At 40.0% G+C, this 12,659-nt stretch overlaps 1 pseudogene; it reads left to right on the forward strand.

The window, feature by feature from the left end:
• Positions 1-11,237: 11,237 nt before the first annotated feature.
• LOC112632003 lies at positions 11,238-12,017 on the forward strand (annotated as a pseudogene).
• The last annotated feature ends 642 nt before the right edge of the window (positions 12,018-12,659 follow it).

Here is a 12,659-nt window from a genome sequence, read left to right on the forward strand (position 1 = left end):
GTATTTTATTGAGGATTTTTGCATCAATGTTCATCAGGGATATTGGTCTAAAATTCTCTTTTTTTGTTGTGTCTCTGCCAGGCTTTGGTATCAGGATGATGTTGGCCTCATAAAATGAGTTAGGGAGGATTCTCTCTTTTTCTATCCATTGGAATAGTTTCACAAGGAATGGTACCAGCTCCTCCTTGTACCTCTGGTAGAATTTGGCTCTGAATCCGTCTGCTCCTGGACTTTGTTTGGTCAGTAGGCTATTAATTATTGCCTCAGTTTCAGAGCCTACTATTGGTCTATTCAGGGATTCAACTTCTTCCTGGTTTAGTCTTGAGAGAGTGTATGTGTCCAGGAATTTATCCATTTCTTCTAGGTTTTCTAGTTTATTTGCATAGAAGTGTTTATAGTATCCTCTGATGGTAGTTTGTATTTCTGTGGGGTCGGTGGTGATATCCCCTTTATCATTTTTTATTGCGTCTATTTGATTCTTCTTTCTTTTCTTCTTTATTAGTCTTGTTAGCAGTCTATCAATTTTGTTGATTGCTTCAAAAAACCAGCTCCTGGATTCATGGATTCTTTGGAGGGTTTTTTGTGTCTCTATCTCCTTCAGTTCTGCTCTGATCTTAGTTATTTCTTGCCTTCTGCTAGCTTTTGAATGTGTTTGCTCTTGCTTCTCTAGTTGTTTTAATTGTGATGTTAGGGTGTCAATTTTAGATCTTTCCTGCTTTCACTTGTGAGCATTTAGTGCTATAAATTTCCCTCTAGACACTAAATGTGTTCCAGAGATTCTGGTATGTTGTATCTTTGTTCTCATTGGTTTCAAAGAACATCTTTATTTCTGCCTTCATATCATTATGTACCCAGTAGTCATTCAGGAGCAGTTTGTTCAGTTTCCATGTAGTTGAGTGGTTTTGATTGAGTTTCTTAGTCCTGAGTTCTAGTTTGATTGTACTGTGGTCTGAGAGACAGTTTGTTATAATTTCTGTTCTTTTACATTTGCTGAGGAGTGCTTTACTTCCAACTATGTGGTCAATTTTGGAATAAGTGTTATGTGGTGCTGAGAAGAATGTATATTCTGTTGATTTGGGGTGGAGAGTTCTGTAGATGTCTTTTAGGTCCTCTTGGTGCAGAGTTGAGTTCAATTCCTGGATATCCTTGTTAACCTTCTGTCTCATTGATCTGTCTAATGTTGACAATGGGTGTTAAAGTTTCCCATTATTATTGTATGGGAGTCTAAGTCTCTTTGTAAGTCTCTAAGGACTTGCTTTATGAATCTGGGTGCTCCTGTTTTGGGTGCATATATATTTAGAATAGTTAGATTTTCTGGTTGAATTGATCCCTTTACCATTATGTAATGGCTTTCTTTGTGTCTTTTGATCTTTGATGGTTTAAAGTCTGTTTTATCAGAGACTAGGATTGCAACCCCTGCTTTTTTTTGTTTTCCATTTGCTTGGTAGATCTTCCTCTATCCCTTTATTTTGAGCCTATATATGTCTCTGCATGTGAGATGGGTCTCCTGAATACAGCAGACTGATGGGTCTTGACTCTTTATCCAATTTGCCACTCTGTGTCTTTTAATTGGACCATTTAGTCTATTTACATTTAAGGTTAAGATTGTTATGTGTGAACTTGATCCTGTCATTATGATATTAGCTGGTTATTTTGCTTGTTAGTTGATGCAGTTTCTTCCTAGCATCAATGGACTTTACACTTTGGCATGTTTTTGCAATGGCTGTACCTGTTGTTCCTTTCCATGTTTAGTGCTTCCTTCAGGATCTCTTGTAGGGCAGGCCTGGTGGTGACAAAATCTCTAAGCATTTGCTTGTCTTTAAAGGATTTTATTTCTCCTTCACTTATGAAACTTAGTTTGGCTGGATATGAAATTCTGGGTTGAAAATTCTTTTCTTTAAGAATGTTGAATATTGACCCCACTCTCTTCTGGCTTGTAGAGTTTGTGCTGAGAGATCTGCTGTTAGTCTGATGGACTTTCCTTTGTGGGTAACCAAACCTTTCTCTCTGGCTGCCCTTAACACTTTTTCCTTCATTTCAACTTTGGTGAATCTGACAATTGTGTGTCTTGGAGTTGCTCTTCTCGAGGAGTATCTTTGTGGCATTCTCTGTATTTCCTGAATTTGAATGTTGTCCTGCCTTGCTAGGTTGGGGAAGTTCTCCTGGATAATATCCTGCAGAGTGTTTTCCAACTTGGTTCCATTCTCCCTGTCACTTTCAGGCACACCAATCAGATGTAGATTTGGTCTTTTCACATAATCCCATAATTCTTGGAGACTTTGTTCATTTTTTTTTACTCATTTTTTCTCTAAACTTGTCTTCTCGCTTCATTTCATTCATTTGATCTTCAATTACTGATACTCTTTCTTCCAACTGATCGAGTCGGTTACTGACGCTTGTGCATTTGTCATGTAGTTCTTGTGTCATGGTTTTCATCTCTATCAGTTCGTTTATGGACTTCTCTGCATTGATTATTCTAGTTATCCATTCTTCCATTCTTTTTTCAAGGTTTATAGTTTCTTTGCGCTGGGTACGTGTACATAGTTCTTCCTTTAGCTCTGGGAAGTTTGATCGACTGAAGCCTTCTTCTCTCAACTCATCGAAGTCATTGTCCATCCTGCTTTGTTCCGCTGCTGGCAATGAACTGTGTTCCTTTGGAGGGGGAGATGCACTCTGATTTTTTGAATTTCTAGCTTTTCTGCACTGCTTTTTCCCCATCTTTGTGGTTTTATCTGCCGTTGATTATGGTCTTTGATGATGGTGATGTACTGATGGGTTTGGTTTGGGTGTCCTTTCTGTTTGTTAGTTTTCCTTCTAACAGTCAGGACCCTTGGCTGCAGGTCTGTTGGAGTTTGCTTGAGGTCCATTCCAGACCCTGTTTGCCTGGGTATCAGCAGTGGAGGCTGCAGAAGATAGAATATTGCTGAACAGCGAGTGTTGCTGTCTGATTGTTGCTCTGGAAGCTTTGTCTCAGAGGTGTACCCAGCCATGTGAGGTGTGAGGTGTCAGTCTGCACCTAGTGGGGGATGTCTCCCAGTTAGGCTACTCAGGGGTCAGGGACCCATTTGAGCAGGCAATCTGTCCGTTCTCAGATCTCACCCTCCATGCTGAGAGAACCACTGCTCTCTTCAAAGCTGTCAAACAGGGACATTTACATCTGCAGAGGTTTCTGCTGCTTTTTGTTTAACTATGCCCTGTCCCCAGAGGTGGAGTCTACAGAGGCAGGCAGGCCTCCTTGAGCTGCGGTGGGATCTATCCAGTTCCAGCTTCATGGTGGCTTTGTTTACCTACTTAAGCCTCAGCAATGGTGGGGCCCCTCCCCCAGCCTCTCTGCTGCCTTGCAGTTAGATCTCAGACTGCTGTGCTAGCAATGAGGGAGGCTCTGTGGGTGTGGGACCCTCCGGGCCAGGCGTGGGATATAATCTCCTGGTGTGCCGTTTGCTAAGACCCTTGGTAAAGCACAGTATTAGGGTGGGAGTTACCCGATTTTCCAGGTGTTGTGGGTCTCAGTTTCCCTTGGCTAGGAAAAGGAATTCCCTTCCCCTTTGCACTTCCCAGGTGAGGCAATGCCTCACCCTGCTTCCGCTCTTGCTGGTTGGGCTGCACCCACTGACCAGCACCGACTGTCCAACATGCCCCAGTGAGATGAAACCCGTACCTCAGTTGAAAATGCAGAAATCACCCATCTTCTGTGTTGCTCATGCTGGAAGCTGGAGGCTGGAGCTGTTCCTATTCGGCCATCTTGGGTGCCCTGGACCTGCAATTTTTAAATGTACAAATATAATATAATATTCTTTTGGTAAGCAGATTTTTAAGTATTTTATTCCTTTTTATTTATTATGAAACAAATTGTATTCTTTTGTTTTTGAATTTTGACTGCACTTACTTAGTGAACCTAGAGATAAGCCAAAGAAATGATGTAAGTCAACATTACAAATTGTATTCTTAATTTTATATTTACTTATGTATTGGAGGAATACAGCTAATTTTTGTATATTGATATTGTATCCTTCAACCACACTTTCCTTGTAAAAGTACAGTTCTACATGTTTCTGTATGTGTGTGTGTGTGTGTGTTTGTGAATTTCTTAGGATTTTTCTACATATATACATCATCTTATATGTAGAAGAACATTATTACTTCTTCCTTTCCAATATGAATGCCTTCTGTTTCTTTTCCCTGCATAATTACCCTGTCTAGAATCTCCAGTACATTGTTGAATAGAAGAGGTGAGAGTTGCTATCCTGTCTTTGTTTCTAGTATCAGAACAAAAACTTTCAGTCTTTCACCATTAAGTACAATGTTCTGTTTAGGTTTTGCATAGATGCCCTTTATCAGGTTGAGAAAGTTTTTCTTCTCTTCCAAGTTTGTTGAGGGTTTTGGTCATAAATCAGTGTTGCATAATGTTAAATGTTTTTTTCTGTGACTATTGAGATAATAATGTGTGATTTTTCCTTCCATTCTATTAATACGGTTTATAACATTAGTTAATTTTTGGATGTTCAACCAATCTTGCCATTTGGGATACATCCTTCACGGCCATGGTGTAAAATGGTCTTTTGTATGTTCTCAATTTGACTTGCTAATATTTTTCAAGCAGTTTAATGCTGTGTTCATGAGGGAATTGGTATGCAATATTATTTTCTTGTGATATCTTTATCCAGCTTTTGTAACAGGATAATAATAGTCTCATAAAATAAGTTGGGAAGTGTTCCTTCCTCCTCTATTTTGTAGAGGAATTTGTGCATTGAGTAAAACATTATTTCTTCTTTAAATGCGTGGTTGATTTGCCACTGAAGCCCTCTGAATACTCACCTATCCCTCTCCCAGGACTGCTGTTATTGCTTATCTGTTTAGTGACTTGACTGTTCCAGTAAAGTTTACCTTCCTCACAGTGTGAAACCTGTGATGTTTCTCAGAGAGTGAAGTCCAGGGATACACACAGACATTGTGGGATAATAGATTTTAGTAGTGCTCCTGTTGGCTCCTGTGTGCTAAGCTGTCTGCTTCTGTTAGTACCACAGTCAGCAGTTAGCCTTCACTAATTGCAGACTAATTTTTCTACTGTTCTCAACAATGTCTGGGGTCTGATTTAATTATTTTGGGCCCCTTTGGGGCCAAAAACTTGGGGTAGTTTTTGAGGTTTCTTTTGACTCCTGGGGGCCTTCTCCTGTCTGCCTGTTTCCCAGTTGTCTCTGACGAACTAGTTGGTGTATGGCTTAGCTTGTTGCTCTGTAGAGCCATCACCCTCTACTCAATTGCCTTAGCTTTCCCACACTCAGTTCCAAAATAATTTCATTTCCTTTGAAGAAAGCTTCAGAGAGTTCTGTTGTTATGGCCTGCCTTCTCCTGGGAAACCGTCTCTGAATCAATGTCCTGGAGCTGGGAACAAGCACAGTGTCACCCTTCTGAGTGACACACTGTTTCAGAGGCAGAGCACTGGGTAGTAGTCTCTGGTCTTCTCAGTTTGCCTCTCCCAGTGTGAAAGTGTTGCCTATGAGCCTGCTGGGTGAGCATAGTATGGAACTCCAGTGTTCTTGGTCTCCTCTGCCTGAGATAGGGCCTCTATCTTGTAAGTGCAGTCTTGGCGGAGGAAGGGAGCTATTGCCCTCTCAGTCACGCTCACATGGAATTTATTCTCTACAACACAAATGGGAGTGGGGTAATAAAAACTGCTGGCAACTTGCTCTTTCCAGGGAAATACTGTAGCCTTTGATTGGAAGCTGGGGTAAAGGGAGCCCCATCTTCTTGGCCACAGCTTCCCATAGAGAACTGAGCTCAGGGGAAGGAGTGGGTGGTGACTCAAGTGTCACAGACTCTCACTGTTCTAGCTGAGATTTAGTAGATCTGCTTCAATAAGTGTTTCTTCATTTGCTGTATGCTCTAAGAACAATTTCAAAAGACTTTAGATGGTTGCTTTTTAAAATACTTTCAACAGTTGTAACTGTTTCATTGGAAGGCATGTTGACAGAGCTTCCTCACACCACCATTCCGGAAGAGAGATAATACCTTGGAAAATGTCTAACTAGAACAGCAGAGCTTTGAATACATTCTTGGTATAAATAATACATACATTTGTAGAGAGTATTAAAAAATTGAAGAGTAAACTTTTCCGAAGTATCTTCCTGTATGTCCTCTCCTTTAATCATCACTGGCCTGAGATAGGTATGGCTAATAGTATTTTTCACCTTTTTGCAAATAAGAAGACAGTGACAGTGACAGAAATAGGCATGAAGAAATAACTCAATGTAGAGGTAGATTATAACGCAGTCCTTTGAGGTCTCACATTCCAAGTAGTTCCTTAGTGAATACCACACACCCACATCACAAAAGAGCACCCTACATTCTAAGGTAGGCTAACAGAGGCAGGACGTGAATTCTTGGACACACATTACAGGCAAGTATCCTCTATATCTATTCTGAGTCCTAGGCATGTAATAAGATGGTATAGAGAAATAATTACTGATGTTACAGTTCTCATTACTGGGTTCAAAGGAGGCAATAGAGAAAAGGGATAGGAAATTATCTTGGGTTATAGGTTCAAAAGGTAGTGAAAGAAACAATGCATTTGACATTTTTAAAAGTGATATAATTTTGGGAATAGCGAAATGTTTCTATTATTATTCCTCTAGGAAAACTTGAAACTTGTATGATAAGAATCCCCAAGAGTAGATGGGAAAGGTGCAGCCTCACCATGGTGGGTTCATTTTCATTGTGTAATTTTATTTACTTGCTCAGAAATCCTCCCTCAACACTTCCAAAGAAGCTCAATTAAGATGATCTGGAAGTGAACTTAGTTTCCTGATGCCAAAACTCAATGAGGTGACAGTATGCATAGTTAGAGATGGCTCCCGCAGTGCAGGTACTATCAAGGGAGACAAGTTCAGGAATTTCTTCTTCTCCCTTTTGCCAAAGATGAGACTTTATGTGGGGCTTACAGGAAATTGGATACAGAATATGTCCTACAGTGGAATAAGGAATTTCCACACGATTGTCAGAAATAATGGCAAAAATAAGAGCAGAGAGCTCCTACAGCTGTAGTTTGATCATTGAGCTTTGAGGACATGGATGACCATATTCCAGTCCCATCACCAGGGAGACTGACCTACAGTCTTTGTGAAAATGTACAGGCTAGAGCTGGCTCAAGAGCAGGACCAAGCATGTGTGGAAGGGGCTGGATATTGTTAGAGAGCACACAGTCACAGCCTGCCCATTCTAGAGCTCTTCCTTGGCCTTCTAAGGAAGACTTCATGGCTGCTCAGTTAACTCTTAGGGACTAGAGCTAGGCAGAATGGAGGGGGAGGATGGTAAAAGTTATACTGGATGACATTCTTCCACAGGGATAAAAAATAATATAAACTGAGAGGCAGGGAGTTGGGATTGATTCAAGAATCATTGAGGCTGGATTTAAGAGAGTCAATTTTTAGAGGGCTTGAATTTGGGGAAGAAATGGAATTTGAGGGTATAGTTGCCTTCTAAGGGGATGATTTTGAGACTAGCAAAGGTGAGAAGATTCTAAGTAGATTTCATCGTGAGTCTTTGTAAAAAACAGTAGGATTACTTCAATTATTTTTTAAAAAATATTTTGGTTCGTTGTTCTTTGACTTGACATTAAGCCTTATCTTGGCAATAGGGACTCAAAATTACAGCTGGATTATCTGTGGTTTTGGTGTATGTGGCTACGTATTCTTCTTCTTTGAGAAAAATTAGCCCAACAAAATCCTTGTCAATGGTGCCACACGATATAGAGAAAAAATATGATAAACACTAAGTAATTAACCAAGGAATTTTGAAAATGCAAATGATTTGTGATGAAATGATATATCTGAAAACTGACTTGCACTTGAGAAGGCACTGTCAAATTTATTGTCATGTTATGTCTTCCTAGAAAGTTGGTGAGAATACAGCAGATAATATGGTCAGAGGGCTGAGAACAAGGCAGGCATTGTATTAGAGCTTCAAAAATCATTTTGGTTTCTCAAATTCTATGTCTAAGTAAAAAATAAAATCTTGACATGGCAGTTAATTATCATGTAATATCAGGTAGCATTACATTTTAGTGAAAATCTCAAGTACAGAAGAATTAAACAGAATACTATAAACTAATTGCCTTAATTCAAAAGTGAGGTTTTCATCATGTGCACAGACCCTCATACAAATAAAGTATATGATTCCAAACTACCTTCTCAAGAGACAACGTCAGCAAAATGGCAGAGTAGGCATCGCTGAGCCTTCATGTCCCCTTGAGAACATTAAAAACAAGCAGAAGCGGGTCGGGCGTGATGGCTCACGCCTGTAATCCCAGCACTTTGGGAGGCCGATGTGGGCAGATCTCCTGAGGTCAGGAGTTCGAGACCAACCTGACCAACATGGGGAAACCCCGTCTCTATTAAAAATACCAAATTAGCCAGGCATAGTGGCACATGCCTGTAATCCCAGCTACTCAGGAAGCTGAGGCAGGAGAATTGCTTGAACCTGAGAGGCAGAGGTTGCGGTGAGCCGAGATTGCGCCATTGCACTCCAGCCTGCACAAAAAAGAGTGAAACCCTGTCTCTCAAAAACAAAAAAACAAGCAGAAGCGTCCATAGCCAACGTTTTTTTTCTCCCTCTCTTTTTAATTGGGCAATAATTGTACATATTCATGGGGTACACAGTGATATTTTGATACATATAATATGCAGTGATCAATCAGGGTAATTAGCATATCCACAACTGAAACATTTATCATTTATCTGTGTTGGGAACATTCACTGTCCTTCTTCTAGCTATTTACAACTATATATTATTGATAACTAGAGTCATCCTCCAGTGGTATAGTGCACTGGAAGTTATGACTTCTGTGTAGCTGTAATTTTGTATTCTTTAACAACCTCTCCCGCTGCCTCCTTTTTCACCACCCTTCCCAGCCTCTGGCATCCTCTGCTCTACTTTTTATTCCTATGAGATCAACTTTTTAAGCATCCACATATGAGTGAGTACATGTGATCTGTTTAACTTTCTGTTTCTGGCTTATTTCACTTAACATAATGTCCTCTGGTCTCACCCATGTTTATATGAATGACAGGGTTTCATTCTTTGTTTTGGCCGAATAGTATTCTATGATGTATGTATACCATATATTCTTTATCCATACATCTGTTGTTGGACAACTAGGCTGATTTCATATCTTCACTGTTACTTTGTTAGAACTCTGGGAAAAAAAATCAAGGGTTACAGCAACCGATAGAATGCTGATCTAAGGGGAAAAAAAGCAACTTAAAAATGATAGGAAAGCTGAGTGATAGGAAACTCCATCTCCTTCCCAGTATGGCAGTGGTGTTGAAGTGGCAGCAGCATGTATTTCCAGTGTGGGATCCTGTTCTCTGATTCCAAAGAAAGAACAGATCTTATTAACAAATTATTGCTTATCTCTGTTCTACCATGACTGGAGATACCTAAAATACCAATGCAAGGTGCTTGTCTCTGTTTTGCCTAACTCAGAGGTCAGGCCAGAAAAGTGGTGGGCGTCACTCAAAAACAGTGCAAGCTAAATTAATACTCATCATTTGCTTGGGGCCAAAAAAATATGGTTGAAACATACAATAGACCACCTAAGCCCTAAGAAAAAAGCTGGGGAGAGTTTCTTTGGAAAATTAAGACATTAAAAAGTAGCCGCGTATATAGGGGAGTTTCAAAAGCCATTTGCATGCACAGGGAAAGGTGAAGGGTCACCAAAGACCTATGGCAACTCTAAAGTTTCACCCTAGTGTGATCCCTAGGCAAGGAGTAAGCTAGCAAAGTGTAGAAGAAGTTGCCTGGCACAGAGAGAGTCTTTGAAAAGGGTGGGAAATTTTAGCTTGTTGTAGCTCCTAACATACAAAGAAATCTCTGAAAATGTGCAGGGTGAACAGAAGCTAAGAAACACAGACTTCAGTGACCACACACAACAAGAAATAAAATCTTTGCAAAAGTAGTTTTGTAAAGTCACTAAACAAATGGAATACTACAACCTTTAACAATAAAAAAGAAAAAAAAGAAAAAAAAATAGGCAACCCGGGAGAAAGGGAAGAATCTGATTTCCAGTGAGAACACATTGTAATTTCCAAATATCCACTTGTCAACAAAAAAAAATCACAAGTCAAGGAAACAAGAAAGTATGGCCAATTTAAAGAAATAAAATAAATCAACATAAACTATCCCTGAAAAAGCTCAGACATTGAACTTACTTGTACACTTTAAAGTAAGGCTTTAAATATGCTGACAAAGCTAGGGGAACACATAGAAAAAGAATTAAAGAAAACATGAAAATGAAAACCAACATATAAACAGAAGGAGAATATCAATAGATAGAAATTATTTTAAAAAACCAAATAGCAAGTCTGCAGCTGAAAAGCACATATAAACAGAAGGAGAATATCAATAGATAGAAATTATTTTAAAAAACCAAATAGCAAGTCTGCAGCTGAAAAGCACTATCTATAGAATATTCTCTAGAGGAGTCCAAGAACAGATTTGAGCTGGCAGAAGAAATAACAAAGATAGGACAATCAAAAATGATTAAATCTGAGAATAGAAAATAAAAAATAGTGAAGAAAAATGAACAGACGATAAGTGAACTGTGTACCATCAAGGGAAACAAGACATGCATTATTAGTGTTCTAGGAGAGAAAGGGGCCAAAAAGGTTGAATTCTTTAATGACTGAAAACTTCCAAAATTTGATGAAATATATGAATTTACAAATTCAAGACACTCAATCAACACCAACTAGGATAAATTCAAAGTTATCCACAGTGAGACACATTATAATCAAATAGTCAAAAAAACAAAAACAAAAAGAAGTTTGAAAGCCACAAAAGGCAAGTGACTCATACATATCAATGACCATACAGGGCTCACTAATAAGACTAACAGATCATTTTTTTCTCAGAAACCATATAGCCCAGAGGCACTGGGATGACACATTTAAAGAGCTAAAATAAAATCACCTTGATAATCAAGAATTTTATATCTGACAAAATTGTCCTTCAAAAATGAGGGAGAATTTAGGAGGTTCCAAGACAAACAAAAGGTGAGAGTGTCTGTTACCACTAGACCTGTCCTACAAGAAACGCTAATGAGATTTCTGCAGCTTGAAGTGAGAGGACACTAGATAATTATCAAAGCTGTATGAAGAAATAAAGATCTGGTGTGTGCGGCTGGGGAATTCATGTGGAGGTCAGAGTGGAAGCAGGTGTGAGAGGGCCCAGCAGAAGGAAACATGGCTGTCAAAGTGTTTGAGTACATTGGAAAGTTTGGCCTGGCCTTAGCTGTTGCAGGAGGCCTGGTGAACTCTGCCTTATGTAGTGTGGATGCTGGACACAGAGCTGTCATCTCCGACCGATTCCATGGAGTACAGGACACTGTGGTAGAATTATCTTTGACTGCCCTTCTCGACCATGTAATTTGCCAATCATCACTGGTAGCAAAGCTTTACAGAATGTCAGCATCACACTGCGCATCCTCTTCCTGCCCTTCGCTAGCCAGCTTCCTCACATCTTCACCAGCATCGCAGAGGACTATGATGGGCGTGTGCTGCCCTCCATCGCTACCGAGATCCTCAAGTCAGTGGTGGCTGCTTTGATGCTGGAGAGCTATCCACTCAGAGAGAGCTGGTCTCCAGGCAGGTGAGCAGCGACCTTAAGGGGCGAGCAGCCAGCCACCTTTGGGCTCATCCTGGACGATGTGTCCTTGACAGGACTGACCTTAGAAAAGGAGTTCACAGAAGCGGTGAAAGCCAAACAGGTGGCTCAGCAGGAAGCAGAGAAGACCAGATTTGTGCTGGAAAGGCTGAGCAGCAGAAAAAGGCGGCCATCGTTTCAGCCAAGGGCAACTCCCAAGCAGCCGAGCTGATGATGGCCAACTCACTGGCCACCGCAGGGGACGGCCTGATGAGCTGCGCCAACTGGAAGCCCCAGAGGACATCACATGCAAGCTCTCGCTCTCCAAACATCACCTACCTCTGGCAGGGCAGTCCCAGCTCCTCCAGCCGCCCCAGTGAGGGTTCCCACCCCCTACCCTGCCTGCACCCGCGTGGGCCAACTTTGCCACAGCCTGGATAGTTAATACTGCCTTCCTTCTGCTCCCAACCCAGAAATCACTGTGAAATGCCACGATTGACTTAAAGTGAAGGAAGTAAAAGTAAAATCACTTCAGATCTCTAAAAAATAAATGTATAAATGAAGATCTCCAGTAAAGGTAATTTCAAGGGTAAATATAAATGCCAGTATTATTATTTTTTGACTGATAATTCCACTTTGTGTTTATTAAATGATATAAACACAAATGTGTAAAATATGAATCTATGTTATGGCCACACAGTATATAAAGATGTAATTTGTGGCAACAATAACATAAAAGGAGAAGACGGAGATGTACATGAACACAGTTTCTGTATGCAATTAAAGTTAAGTTGGTATCAGTTCAAAGTATATTGTTACAAACTAAGGATGTTAAATGTAATCCCCATAGTAACAAAAAATAAAATATCTCAAGAATATACACAAAAGTAAAGGAGAGGAAAATCGAATTGGTTTACTAAAATTGAAAAATTAAAAATGTAACTAACCCTAAAATGAGGCAATAATGGAATAATGGAACAAATGTATTAGACATACAGGAAACAACAATAGCAGATATCCTT

This window comes from Theropithecus gelada, chromosome 9 (genome assembly GCF_003255815.1).
Source record: "Theropithecus gelada isolate Dixy chromosome 9, Tgel_1.0, whole genome shotgun sequence".
Classification (NCBI taxonomy): Eukaryota; Metazoa; Chordata; class Mammalia; order Primates; family Cercopithecidae; genus Theropithecus; species Theropithecus gelada.